Source organism: Herpailurus yagouaroundi, unplaced genomic scaffold, assembly GCF_014898765.1.
Source record: "Herpailurus yagouaroundi ecotype Mexico unplaced genomic scaffold, PumYag 181, whole genome shotgun sequence".
NCBI lineage: Eukaryota > Metazoa > Chordata > Mammalia > Carnivora > Felidae > Herpailurus > Herpailurus yagouaroundi.
Window position 1 is genome coordinate 32,041,312 of NW_024412412.1, and position 13,012 is coordinate 32,054,323.

A 13,012-nucleotide genomic window follows, 5' to 3' on the forward strand; every position below is an offset into this window, starting at 1 on the left:
ATATGAGAAGCCCACAGCTAACACTTTTCCTATAAGATAAGGAACAAGACAAGGATGCCCACTTTAGCCACTTTTATTCTCATAGTACTAGAAGTCCTAACCAAAGCAATTAGATAAGAAGAAGAAATAAAAAGCATCCAGATTGAAGAGGAAGAAGTAAAATTACCTCTGTTTGCAGATGACATAATCTTATATGTAAAAATTTCCAGAGATTACACACACACACACACACACACACACACACACTATTAGAATAAACAAATTCATCAAAATTGTGGCATACAAAATCAACACATAAATATTAGCTGTGTATCTAAACACTCACAATGAACAATCCCAAAAGGGAATTAAGAAAATAATTCCACTTTCAATCAGAAAGAATAAAACACTTAGGAACAACCAAGGAGGAGAAAGACTTACATACTGAAAACTATAAAACATCGATAAAAGAAATTAAAGAAGATACAAATAAATGGAAAGACGCCATATATTCATGATTTGAAAGACTTAATATTATTAAGATGTCAATACTATCCAAAGCGATCTATAGATTTAACTCAATCCTTTGGGGTGGCCTGGGTGGCTCAGTCGGTTAAGCGTCCAACTCTTGATTTCGGCTCATGTCATGAGCTCATGGTTCATGAGATCGAGCCCCACATTGGGCTCTGTTCTTGGTTACATTCATAAGTATGCACAAGTCCTAATATTTGGAGCAGTAGAAGGGAACTTCTTAAAGTGTGCATGTATCCTTCTAAGCTCTTGGGTTATGCGTGCATACAATAAAATGCAGCATCTTGTGATTAGTGAATAAATCACGTGTTGGGGCTGGGGAAGGAGAGTGAGCTCATATTTGAATGAGATCTTTTTTTTTCTTTAAAGAGAGAGAGAGAGCATGAGAGGGGGCAGAGAGAGAGAGAGAGAGAGAGAGAGAGAGAATCTCAAGCAGGCTCCACACTCAGCGTAGAGCCTGGCCTGGGGCCCAATCCTGTGGCCCTGGGATCCTGACCTAAGCCAAAGGATTCAACTGACACTGACACTCAACCAACTAAGCCACCCAGGTGCCCCTGAATGAGATCTTGAAAGGCAGCAGTGGTCATCATAGTAGTAGTAATAATACTAATACTAATATTAGCAGCTCGTCTTTATTGAGAGCTTGAATAAGCCAGGTATCACCTGTCGTTTTTCAGAACAGTTAACTCCCTCATGGAGACACTTATACAAATGATGGCAGATTGTTTATACATAACACTCACATATCCTCTCTCTCAGTTTAATGTTATTTTGTTAACCCCATTTTACTGATGAGAAAATTTAGATTTCACAGTTGAATAACTTGACTAAAGCTTATCCAGAATAATTAAATGACTTGTTCTTCATCACAAGGCATTACTTTAAGTATGATGGCATTTTGGCTGAAAAGAGGATATCATGTATAGTCAGATACTTCAATTCTGCTACGTAAGCTCCAGATTAAAAAAAATTGACGAAGACCTTTCCACTTATCTGCATCACCAAAATCCTAAAAGGTTTTCTAGAATGCACTCTGGGAAAGGAATGTGTGGCCATTTTCATCAATTCTGAATGAACTACGGTAGAAAATACATGTGATATACATCTTCTGCATTACTTTTATGATAATTTTAAAACATTGGCATTCATTAAACCTTTTCAGAAATGCCCTGACTAGGGAAGAAGCAAGTGATAAAAACAGAGTTTAGAAATTCCAGTTTAATTATGATGTTCTAAAACTGAGAGCTCACTAGAAAAACAGAATAAAAATAGAATAACAGAAAAGAAAAACAGATCTTATTGTTATAATCTATCTTGTAGGCAGGGAGTTTTAGGAAGTTTCATGCTCTTACACTTTATTCTTTGGGCATTTTCATGTCTCACAGTCACGATTATTGTGCCAATTAAATAAAATTGGAGTTCAGAATACCTGCTCTGCCTATTTTATACTGTGGTTTGGGAAATAATTATACTAATAGTAGTTACAATTAAGATTCATTGAGCGCTTTACTATGTGAAATATGTATACCTTAAATTCATTTGATAATCAAAAAATTTCTGAGGTGGGTGCTATTATTATTCTCATTTTGCAGAGAAGTAAACTGAGGTTCCCAGATGCTAATTTGAGCTAAGTAAGCAATGGACATAAGATTTGAACGCAGGCAAGCTGGTTCCTGAGTGCAGATTCCTAAGCATTTCACCATAAAATACGAAAATATATTAAAAAATAATCAAGATTTTCTTCACCAGTTCTCACCCAATCAGGGCACCAAGTATTTCAAATATTAGTTTAAGCCCCTCTCTTTAACTATACTTGAAGGGGTTAAAAATTGCTGCTGCAATCAAATATTGCCTCATTGTAACTTGGCAACCACTAAATATGGGTTCCAGAGGCCCTCTGAAAAGTTAGAAGCATTGCACAAATATTAGTATTACTAATTGTATTGGCTTGAAATACCATTCTTTTTTAATAGTCCCTGAATAGATGATATTGATACTCCAAATTCAGAGCTGAGTTTAGATTGTCCAAATATCATTCAACGTGAAGTTCTTTTGGAATGCCTTACATGATTTCTCCTAATCTTTCCAAAACTAAAAATCTTAGACTCTATGATGTCAGTCGGAGAGATGATGCTAGAGAGGGGGAAGAAAGGTTTTATAATTATTTTCACCAAAAACAATAATTCTCTGCCAAATTACCTACCATAATGAGGTCATAATGACTTTTGGCTCTTTCTTCAAATCAAATACATCCTCCAAGAATGAAGACTCACCATTGATAATATATAAAGGAATGTAACAAGTCCCCTAAGACCGTTTTCAAAGATAAGTTCCAGCGTTAAGTGTATCCAGTGTTAGGATCAAAATGGCGTCAGCACACAGCTGGCCTCAGTGAGTAAGTACATGAAGTCAGCAGTATTCCGCCAAAAGTGTTACCTTCTGGGTGTTGTGTTTTGTTTTGTTTTGTTTTGTAAAGAATTTATAGTACTTAATATACATATCTTATATGTTTGTCCCCAAGCAGCCCCATCCTGTGTTAGTAATTTCGAGTCACGCGGCCTTCTTGTACAGAACTCCTTGGCAAATGATCAGCACTAAGCTATACTCAGAGTCAGAGCAGAAGGCTGACCTGGTGAACTCCCACCCTACCCCCCACTCTCCGACATTTAATATCCCAAGCTACAAGGCAGCTAATGGTGCTTGTGTTAGAAACAGCCAGGACAAAGGTCAGCTGGTGAAGAATGTCCCTAGGACCCCACTTAGCCAGCTCTGTGCAGCTGATGCAGAGGGCGTGATGATACCGCAACTGTTTGAGCCCTGTTATCTGAGCCAATGTAAACACGAACCACAAAAACTTCCCCTTCCTCCTCCAGGATCCAAATGTCAATTGCTTCCAGCTTCAAAGTTCTGAATCTCTACCACACCTCCCTTTGATTCAAACTTGCTTGGAAAGAGAAAAACATGCCTGACTCCATCTGTGTGGTAAAATTGAGTTTCTCTAGTTAAGTAATTAGGAGGTACGAGGCGTGCCCCAAACCTGGATCCCTACAGTAGAATACACCCTAGAGAAAATTCTGGCCATCTCTCAAACGACCACACAAACAACAGGTCAGCCTTTGGAAAGGCCATCCTCTAGGTGGGCGGGACCCAAGACAGATCAGATCTGGGGCCCAACTAGGAGGGCTCAAGGGCACCCAAGATACGACATACTGTTGAACCTCGGGGTTACTCACTTCAGGGCTTCGCCTGGGAACTGTGACAGAGGGCCTAACAAGGGTACCTGCCTTTCTCTGCCCTCCTTCCCAGGCCCACATTCTTTTGGCCAATAATAATAGCATTATACTTGCCATCCCTTTCCACTGTAAAAGTATCCCCAGAACTTTAGGTTAAAAGCAGTTGATCTAATGATTCATTGTAACAAGTTTCCCTAATGGTCAGCCTCTTCTGAGTGCTTTTTTGACATTGTTCTGGGTGTTCTAAAATTATTTTTGGCTTTCCTTTTGGCATTTAAAAAACTTCCGCGTCACTCCTTTTGCTACCAGTGCCGTAATGCTTCACTCCAGTGCTTGAGTTTTGCTGTCTAAGGTATCCCTCTTCCTACCCTCCTCCGCCAAATGTCGCTTTGTTCCTGGGCTTGGCCCGTGTGGACATCAATGCGATTTTTCAGGTGGGTGCTAGGTTTGGATAGTTCTTCCTGTTTTTGTTTCTTTGTTGTTGTTGTTGCTGTTGTTTTAAACAGCTTACTAAAGTGTTAGCTACGGAGGAGGAGGAAAGGGGCCAGAAGGAGCAGCTGGGACAGGATCCTTTAAATTAACAATGATGGCCTGACTCTTGACTCTTCTTGATGGCACCTTCCAAGATGAGACTAAAGTCTTCACCTTGTCCACTTCTCCCCAACCCAAGGACAGCCTGTCTCCAACCACATCCCTCCTTCCACTGCTATAATTCTCATTTCTATAACAGGCTTTTTTTTTTTTTTTCTTTTGGTTCCAGCTGTCAGGCCATATTTTCATGATCCATAATTCCCCTTGGGTTCACAGGTTGGAATTTGACCTCTGGATTCAGAGGGCTCTGGTTCCTGGCAAGTAAGAGAATGCTTCTTGTGAGAGCAACCCAGTGAGAACCAATGGTGCTCTGGCCAACTGTTCCCAGAATCCCTGCTGATCTGTTTGTTAACTCCTTGCAGGCTCAGTTTCGCTCATTTTCAGAAGTGAGAACTGGCTGACCACGGCCTACTTTGATACAATTCTTAGGAAAATGGAAAGTAGTGTGAGAGAAGAGGATGTAGGTTTTAGAGTCGGATGGGCTGAGCTCCCAATTCTGCTTTAGTCAGCCATATGTCTCTGGGAACGTGACCTCCATTTCCTCATGTGTAAATTGGGACTAATCATAGCCTGTTCAAGAACTATTCTGGAGAAGAACAGGTTGATGAACATAAGATATTAGACTTGTTTACTTTTCTTCAATGTCACATGCGTTTTTCTACCTGCGGGTCATCCCACAAGCTTATCTTCGCCCAGAACATTCTTCGGTTTGCTCCCAACTCAGAACCCACGCTTGTACTGGCTTTTACTCATCTTTGAGGCTTTAGTTTCTACATAGTTTTGCTGAAGATGCCTTCCCCTCCCCACATCGCCAGACTAAGTCAACTATTCATTTTTGTATTCCTAGAGTATTCTGTGTATTTCCAAATCTTATTCAGAGTTCCTTAATTTTTCACTTAACGTCTTTTTCTGTGCCAGGGTCCCATCTGGGATACCACATTACGTTTGATCGGTATGTTTTCTTAGGTTCCTCTGGACTGTTGCAGTTTCTCGGACTCATCTTCTTGCTCAAAGTGTTCCAGTTTGGGCCCAAGGGCGCTCTTTCAGGTTGGCTGCTGTGTTCCTTTGACACACCCTCGTCTTTCTGTCTGCGTGTCTGTGAGCACTTCATTATTTTCGGGCACCACCAGAAGCTCATATTATATATATATTCCCGGCCTCAGGTCTAGAGTCAGCCATTTTTCCCCAAAGCTGTGATTTCTCTTATTGGGGAAGATATTGGAAACCATGATCTGCATGCTGAATATGCTCACTGATGGCAGATCAAGGAAATATATGTATGCTAACTCTTGTACATACATCTATCTATCTATCTATCTATTCATCAATATCCATATTAAATTAAACTTGAAATTGTACTGATGCCTCCAACTCTAATTCAGTACCATATGGATCATTCAGATAGTCTTTCCCTTCTTGCTTCTCTGCACCTTCCATTCCAACAGTGAGAACCTGGCTCACAACAACTGCATCCATTTAATCCGTTATTCGGTTCCAGTATACATGTATAGTGGTTTCAGAACGATTAAGCCATACCCTGTGGGAAACAACTTTAGCAAAGAGAGCACAGCGTTTCTGTACAGTTCTTTATGGTTTCCTCTCACAGTCTCCATCCACTTCTAAAGGTACGTAGGCCAGCATCACTCCCCACACACATACACACTTCTTTCGTTGAGGTTATCTTATACACTTGTGGTACAATTAAAGTCTTTTGTCATAGCCCATATTCTATCCTGCGCTTATTAAGGTTCATGGATTGCACTGCAAAGTTCTATGGGTTTTAACAAATGTAGGGTGTCATGTATTCACCACTACAATATCACATAGGGTAGGGTCACTGTCCTAAGGAATCCCGTGTGCTTCACCTATTCAACCCTCTCCCTCCTCCAAGTCCCTAGCAACCACTGATGTGTCTGTTTACCATCTCTATAGTTTTCTCTTTTCTAGAATTTCACATAAATTGCATGGTTTCATATTAAGCATTTTCACATCAACTTCTTTCACTTAGCACTAGGTGATTCTGTAATTTTTTTGAAAAAGTTCATTGTTGAGGACCAAGTAGGTGTCAGATAATGCTCTCAGCAGATCGACTATACATCACAGTTTGCCTGGGGTAATCCCTGTTTACAACTGCTGTCTTTGTTTTCCATACATCTTACTATTTTAACACAAAAACCAGTGTCACAGTCTGGAAATAAATTATACTGTCGCCCTAGTTCTAGATTGTGAGGATACATCAGTGAACAAGACAAAAATCTCTTCCCTTACTAAATTTACATTCGAATTGGTAGAAATAGATAATAAACTAAAAAACAAAATGATAATTTCATATAACATTGGGAAGGGAAAAGGGAAAACATTAATTGAATTAAATAATCTGGGGGAGTGTGATCAGAGAAAAACTTATTTTTTTTAAGTTTATTTATTTATTTTGAGAAAGAGAGAGTGAGCACAGGAGGGGGCAGAGAGAAACAGAGAGAGAGTCCCAAGCAGGCTCTGAACTGTCAGTGCAGAGCCTGATGCAGGGCTCGAAATCACGGACCGTGAGATCATGACCTGAGCTGAAACTGAGAGTCAGACATTTAACCAACTGAGCCATCCAGGCACCCCTCAGAGAAAAACTTCTTTGATGATGGTGGAGTTGAGTCAAGACCTTGCAAAGAGCCAGAGAAAGAACCTCCCAGGCAGAGTGAAGAGCAGATACAAAGGATTTAAGGTGGAACAAAATCTGCCATTTTTGAACAGTTGAAAGGAACTGGGGGAGAAAAGAATAAGGTTGTTGAAATAATCCATATTAAGAGGATTTGGACTTTTTCTAAAGGCACTGGGAAGTCATGAGGGGCTTTAAGCAGGGAAATAACATGATATGATTTATATTATAAAAAGATCACTTTGTCTGCCACGTGAAGAAGAGACTGGAGTAAGACAGGCATGAAAGCATGCAGACCAGTGCTGTGGTCTGGACAGGAGATGATGCTGGCTTATATTCCAGTGGTGGTAATGAGAATGGAGAAAAGTACACGGACCCAAGATACATTTTGTGGGTAATGCAATGGATTGGATATTTGGGATAAGAAGTGATGAAGGATTCCTAGGCTGTTAGTTAGCTTAGCAAATGGCTGGTAAAATCATTTACTGAGATAAGGGAGTAATGGGGAAGGAACGGTTTAGTGGGCGACAACTGATGGCTTGTTTGAGTTGTCTATTACACATCGTGTGGTAATATCAAATATGCATTAAACCTGTGAGTTTGGAGCTTAGAAGAAAATTTAAAGCTGATGATTAATTTTGAGACTCCTCATTTTATACATTATTTAGAGCTATGGAACTGGGTAAGTTTTCATAAGGAGAGAGCGTTGATAGAAATGGAAGCTCCGGAGTAAGCCTTGAGAACTCCAATATTTATCAGCAAAATTATAGAGGAGCAGCCAGAAAAAATAGAAGGAAAACCAGGAGTTTTGTCTCATCAAAATTAAGAGGGAAAATTGATTTAAGGAAGATAGTCAATTTCTTTGAATGTTGCCAAGAAGTTAACTACAGTGGAGTCCTTTGGATTTGGCAACATGGAGGCCATAAGTGTCCTTGACAGAAGCTGTGGAGACGTAAGACAGAATGAAATGTGTTGAAGGTGAACTTGAAGAGGACCTATGGATGATTCATGAGCTTGTTTAACTAGACTATAAATTTCATGATAACATAGGCTATCCAGCCTATGGTTTTGCTGTGTTTCCAGTACCTACAAATACCTTTTATTAAATACTTTCACATTCTCATGTGTATTTCCAATCCTTATTGGGTAAGCTACTTATAATGATGGGACAAGCCAAAAGCTGCGCTGAAAAAAAAGATAACTCTTAGAAAGACCTGCAAAAAGGACCTATTTTAGTTATGCTACTTTAAATTTTCATTTATTGCAATTTGGGTAGAAGAAAACTGGGAGTACCCCCAAATATCTTCATCTTCTTTATGCTCACCAGCGCTCCATGTTATGGATGTGAGAAAACCAGAAGTGTGCCTATTCCTTAAACTGGAGCATTTCCAGTTTAACAGAGAAGATGGCTATTTAATATAACAAATTGGGAACAATAATCCTGATTTAAAATCCCAAATCATACCAGCAAAACCAAGAAGAAAAAAGAAGGAGGAATTTACATGATAAATTCCTTAACTAAAGTGGGACAAGACAAGAGATAGTATCTCATTCTTGTTTTTAACAATTAGTGAAAATATAGACTAAAAGATACCTTGGGGTTGATTTTCAGTCTTCCTAAATGTTATTGTATTGCCAAGTTTTTTTGGGGGCCAGGGCTAGTAAGAGAAAGCAGACAGCCTTCATATCAAGAAAAAAATCAAGGGGCGCCTGGGTGGCGCAGTCGGTTAAGCGTCCGACTTCAGCCAGGTCACGATCTCACGGTCCGTGAGTTCGAGCCCCGCGTCAGGCTCTGGGCTGATGGCTCAGAGCCTGGAGCCTGTTTCCGATTCTGTGTCTCCCTCTCTCTCTGCCCCTCCCCCGTTCATGCTCTGTCTCTCTCTGTCCCAAAAATAAATAAACGTTGGAAAAAAAAAAAAAAAGAAAAAGAAAAAAATCAAGCAGGCTGAAGCTATGACATCCCAAATTTAACTGCAGAGCATGAAAGCTGGAGCAACAATATAAACATGGTTTTGGGTGGGGGGAGGGCTAGGGACAGTTAATTCAAGACTACTAAATGGAGAATAAGCTCAAAGAAAAAGAGGAAAAGAGAAAAAAAGCTACCCATTCAAAATGAGCCTAAAAATATGAATTCTAAAAAAAACAAAAGATAGGGAGGAAAACAATAAAGCCAACAACCAGAATATGAATGTACTGCAGATAGAAACAAAGTACCAGAACAATCTGAAATAGACTTTCCAATAAGTATGTTTAGGGTCTTCAAAGATATAAATGAAGGATTAGCACCCACAAATAAGAACAAGATTATGAAATGTAAAAAAATGTAAAAAAAATGTATTCTCTAAAATATACAGACAGAGCTGTGGAAAAATGGATAATAGATTGAGGATTCTCAGCTTCCATTAAAAAGTAGTTATGAAAATGGGGTGCCTGGGTGGCTCAGTCGGTTCAGCGTCCGACTTCAGCTCAGGTAATGATCTCATGGTTTGTGGGTTTGAGCCCCATGTTGGGCTCTGTGCTGACAGCCCAGAGCCTGGAGCCTGCTTTGGATTCTGTGTCTCCTTCTCTCTCTGCCCCTCGCCCACTTGTGCTCTGTCTCTCTCTGTCTCTCAAAAATTAATAAATGTAAGAAACAATTTTTTAAAAAGTAGTTATGCAAAGAAAATCACTCCTAAAGCACAAGCAACAAAATAAAAAATAAACGAGAGGGTCTCCATCAAACGTAAAAGCTTCTGCACAACAAAAGAAACCACCAACAGAATGAAAATACAACCTAAGGAATCAGAAAAAAAAATTTGCAAATCATAGATAAGGGGTTAATACCCAAAATATATAAAGAACATATACAACTCATAGCAAAAAAAGTCAGTTAAATAATAATCCAGTTAAAAATGGGCAATGAATCTACATAGATATTTTTCCAAAGAAGACGTATGAAAGGCCAACAGGTACGTGAAAAGATGCTCAACATCACTAGTCACTGGGGAAATGAAATGTAAAACCACAGTGAGATATCACCTCACAAATGTCAAAATATCCATCAACAAGACAAGAATAACAAATAGTGGTCTAGCTATGGAGAAAAGGAAATTCTCATGCACTGTTGGGGAGACTGCAAGTTATCACAGACATTATGGAAAACAGTATAGAGGTTCCTCAAAAAATTAAAAATGCAACTAGCATATGACCCAGCAATTCCACTTCTGGGAAACCAAAGGAAACTCAAACACTAACTTGAAAAGATATCTGCACTTCCATGTTCATAGCAGCATTGTTGACAACAGCTAAGACATGGATACAACCCAAATGTTCATGGATAAAGGAGTTATGGTATATGTATAATGTAATATTATTCAGCCATAAAAAATGAAAAAATCTTACCATATGCAATAACATAGATTAATCTTTTTTTTTAAATTTTTTTTAACATTTATGTATTTTTGAGAAACAGAGACAGAGAACAAGCAGGGGAGGAACAGAGAGAGAGGGAGACACAGAATCTGAAGCAGGGTCCAGGTTCTGAGCTGTCATAACAAAGCCTGATGCGAGGCTGGGACCCATGAACCATGAGATCACAACCTGAGCCGAAGTCAGTTGCTTAACCCACGGAGCCACCCAGGCACCCCTAACATAGATGAATCTTAAAGTCATTATGCTAAGTGAACTATGTGACACAGAGAAAGAAAATTACTATGAGATCTCACTTATATGTGGAATCTAAAAAGAAACAAACAAAAACACCAAACTCATGGAAAAAGAGATCAGATTTGTGTCTCCTCTGACAGAAGGCTGGGGGAAGGGGAATTGGAATTGAAAAGCTACCAATTTCCAGGTACAAATTTCAGTACTTAAGATAAATACGTACTGAGAATGTGATAGCCGTTAGCCATCATGTTGTACATCACTGTCATATGATACATAGGAAAGATGTTAAGAGAATAGATCCTAAGAGTCTCATCACAAGGAGAGAATTTTTTTTTCTTTTCTTTGTATTGTATCGATATGAAACGAACGATATTAATTGTAGTAAACATTTCACTATAATGTAAATCAAACCATCATGCTGTACACCTTAAACTTATACAGTGATGTGTGAATCAATATTTTTTTAACGTTTATTCATTTTTGAGAGACAGAGATGGAGTGTGAACAGGGGAGGGGCAGAGAGAGGGAGACACAGAATCTAAAGCAGGCTCCAGGCTGAGATGTCAGCACAGAGCCCGACATGGGGCTCAAACCCGACTGAGCCACCCAGGCGCCCCTATGAATCAATATTTTTTAATAAAACTGGAACAAAATAAGAAATGAAAATGGAAAAGCTCGGTCACATAATAAAACTTTTAGAAAAAAGTATAGGCAAGTGTCTTTCAAGCTATGCGATAGGGTAGGATTTCTTAAATAATACACTGAAAGTGCCAACTTTAAGAAGAAAATATTGGTAGATTCAACTACACTAACATCACTAAAACTTCTAAAAAAATTTAAAAAGTGAAATTCACACTAGAAATTGGTAGAAAACACTCATATAAACAAAAATATTCAAATTGAGACTATCTTTTAAAATTTCTGCAAGTCAATAATAGAGAAACAAACAACTCAGTTAAGAACCACAACAACAACAAAAGATTATCTGAATTCTGCAGAAGAGGAAAGGAAGAGGAAGAGGAAATCATATGGCCAATAAAAAAGTGAAGAGATGTCCAACTCCATTGGTCATCAAGGAAATTCAAATTAAGACAAAACAAGATGCCATTTTCTTACTGATTAGATTTGTAAAAATTAAAGAAATCTGACCATATTGAGTTTTGGCAAGAATATGTGTCAATTTCATCCCCAGGTGTAAGTTTTGGGGGTGTAAATTGATACAATTATTTTAAAAATCCGTTTGGCATTATAATGTGAAATTGGACACCCTTTTACCTCACAACTCAACAATTCCACTCCTAACTATATGTCCAAGAAAAACATTAGTATATGTGTCTCAAGAGACATGTACAAAAATATCGTAACAGCACTACCCATACAGAAAAAAATGGGAAATGCCCTAAGTGTCAATTAACAGGAAAAAGTTAAATTGTGTAAATTCATGCAATGGAAATTTCACAGCAGAGAAAATGAAAGAACTACAGCCACATGCAATGACCTGGATGAATCTTCATACATTGTGTGAAAAAAAGCAAGTCCCAGGGAACTATAAGGTAAGACACCTTTTTTTAGAAAGTCCAAAATCAAGCTAGATCAAATAATGTAGTGTAGAGGCATAGATAGATGATGGATGATAGATGATAGATACATAGATAGACACATAGATAGATACATAGATAGATACATAGATAGATAATAGATAGATAGATAGATAGATGATAGATAGATAGATGATAGATTATAGGTACATAGATGATAAAACATTTCTTAAAACAAAGAAAAGATAAACACAAAATTCATGCTAGAGATTATTTCTGGAAGGGGAGATGATAGAAAGATGGCATAGGAAAAGAACCCATTAAAAGATGTATGTTTTTGGTAGTAGTATAATTTTTCTTAAGGGTTCATTAAATAGTAGATATTAAGTACTATATGTCTATATCAATATATATCTCTATCTCTATTTCTATATAAATATTAATGTACTGATATAAATGTATAGAGAGACATATAGAGATAGATAAATTACAATAAATAGACGGTAGATAGATATAGATAGATAGTACTTAGTGTTCATGAACCATGGATTATGATCACTCCAAATCTGTAACCAGAGGTCCAAAGGGAGGGGGGAAAAAAGAGTAAAAAACCGCCAGGGAAAAATGACACATTACCTACAAAGGATTTATAATTAGACTGACAGCAAACCACTCACCAGGAACAACAGATGCTAAGAAACAAAGGCTGAGGCAAACAAATAGTTTGTCTTATTCAATACCCTTGTAAGTTGTCATTGAAAAGCGAAGATGAAATAAGACTTTTCTAGACATATAGAAACTAAAATTGCTTTTCATCTTCCAACCCACACTGAAGGCACCACTAA